The sequence below is a fragment of the Puma concolor genome, chromosome B4 (genome assembly GCF_028749965.1).
Source record: "Puma concolor isolate L17-30 chromosome B4, mPumCon1.1.hap2, whole genome shotgun sequence".
NCBI classification, from domain to species: domain Eukaryota; kingdom Metazoa; phylum Chordata; class Mammalia; order Carnivora; family Felidae; genus Puma; species Puma concolor.
This window is the reverse complement of record NC_141673.1, coordinates 74,520,137-74,522,489: the sequence shown is the minus strand read 5'-3', so window position 1 is coordinate 74,522,489 and position 2,353 is coordinate 74,520,137. Positions and strand designations below refer to the sequence as shown.

General features: G+C 38.8%; 1 non-coding gene across 1 annotated transcript; it reads left to right on the top strand.

The window, feature by feature from the left end:
* Window positions 1-2,146: 2,146 nt before the first annotated feature.
* Window positions 2,147-2,353, top strand: LOC112868066 (small nucleolar RNA U3). Its single transcript, XR_003224248.1, has one exon. It is a non-coding gene; the product is annotated as a small nucleolar RNA U3 (small nucleolar RNA).

Below are 2,353 nucleotides of genomic sequence, written 5' to 3'. Positions count from 1 at the left end.
TTCAGCATGCAAATTTAGTTGTGTTTTGAAAGCTTTGTTAGATTACAGTTTTAAACATTACTGCTGTTAGATTGTTTTTCTTTTCTTCTGAAACTCTAGTTGTATGCACACTGGGCCTTCTTAGATTGCCTTCTGTTTCATTTACCATCTCCTTAATCATTTTTATTTCTTTACCTCATTTTATTTTCTTGATTGTTTTTCTTCCTTTCTTCAATGGGCCTTATTAAATTTTCATGTGAATTTATTATCCTTGAGCACTTTGTAATTTATTCTTTTTTTAAAAAAATGGCTTATCTCTTTGTTAAATTCCTTTTTTGAGCTAACTAAGCTCTTGTTTTCCTTCTGTGAGAATTTTGTTGTTGTTATTTGGGAAACCATTTCTGTTTTTAATTTTTAAATTTTTGATCCTTATTTTTTTAAAAAAATACCTTTAAATTCTCATTTAAGGACTTAAAATTCAGATTCAAGTGTTGTGTTGCAGTTTTCTCCAGTTGTGTGTACGTGTGTGTGTGTGTGTGTGTGTGTGTATTTGAGGAGAATTTTCTCGACTGAAATCTTTGATTCACAGTTTGTATTTTTTTCTTTCAATAGCTATGTATGAAATTTTACTTTTCTCTATTTCTGAACATCCAATGGACAAGATGCCTGAATTAAAAGTTAACCTCTTTCAGTGTATCAAAATCTTATTAAAGGATACTATTGTCACATGTGGCTTTCTACGCCTTTCTGTTGCTCTGATGTTTTGGGGGTAAGTCGTGAAGAAATTGACATTCAGGCAATCACTGTTATCCTCCATACATGAAGTTTTACCTATACAGGTGTTTCCAAATTGAAACTATATTAGAAAATACATAGCTAAGTCTCCATATGTACTGTCCTAGTGAGACAAGCCTCCCAGGTTTACAGTCTTCTGAAAATTTCCATTTCTTTGTAGCATGCCAATATCGTTTTATTCTCCTAGGAATGCATCTTTCTCTGAAAAGGTTAGTATGTTTCAAGAAAATTCTTTTAAATGTGTACTTATTTTTGAGAGAGAGGGAGAGAGAGAGCCAGTGGGGGAGGGGCGGAGAAAGAGGGAGCCAGAGGATCTGAAGTGGGTTCTGTGCTGACAGCAGAGAGCCTGACACAGGGCTCGAATTCATGAACCGCAAGATCATGACCTGAGCAGAAGCTGTGTGAAGCTTATGTTTACTCTAAATTTAGGGAAATTTAGTCTGTGTAGGGGCCTGAAAGTTTGGATACATATCCAGAAATTATGGGGCTCTTTCAATTATTTGAAGGGATTAGGAAATGACCACCACTAGGAAGTGAAACACCGGAGTTGTTTCATAGAAAAATGTCAGGAAGATTTTCTTCGATGTACTGTATCAATGGGGTACTGATTCTCAGGAGCCCACCAACTTCCCAAGAAGTAAAACCAGGCAGCCTGCTCTGGAGAGTCCAGATGGACAACTCTACAAGACATTGTATCCAGAGGGAGCTGTCGGTCTGGACTCTGTGAGTGCTCACCAACAGTGTTCACTGATCATTTGTATGGCTTGTCATAGGGGTGCCTGAGTGGCTCATTCGGTTGAGCGTCCGACTTCGGCTTAGATCGTGATCGGGCGGTTTGCGGGTTCCAGCCCCACGTCGGGCTCTGTGCTGATGGCTCAGAGCCTGGAGCCTGCTTTGGATTCTGTGTCTCCTGCTCTTTCTGCCCCTCCCCCATTCATGCTTTGTCTATCAAAAATAAATAAAATGTTAAAAAAATGTATATGGCCTGTCATGGATATTAAAAAAAAAAGAATCACGTGTCACAATTTTTATTAATTAGTATAAAATATCTGTTGAGCACATACCATGTGCCATGGACCATGTTAGCACTGGGAAGATAGTAGTGAATAAGACAGCCAACGTTCTTGTCCTCATGGAGCCTACATTCTACAGGGAGAGAAAGAAGATACACAGACAAACATTTAAATACCAAATATTATTTCTCACAGTGAAGTGCTATGAAGGAAAAAATAATAGTGTGATATGACAGAGAATCTGAATTAGGGGATACATGTTGGGAGTGTTACAGGAGTCTTTTGTGAGAGGTGACACTTAAGGTTAGACTTGAAAAACCATAGAAAGCCAATCATATGGAGAACCAGGAGAGGAGTATTAGAAAAAAAGCAGGGATCATTTCTATAGTTTGTTACTAGAGAAGTTTCTCTGAATGTAGAGTGCCTGAAACCATGGGGGGGTGGTGCAGTGTTCTCTCCTGAGCATGAAGTTGCCTGTAGGTGTTGTTCCTGCCACCGTCTATTGCCATTGATGATTGTTCTTGTCCTCCGTGGGAATAAGAGGGAGAGGATGCAGTCTGGGTGGA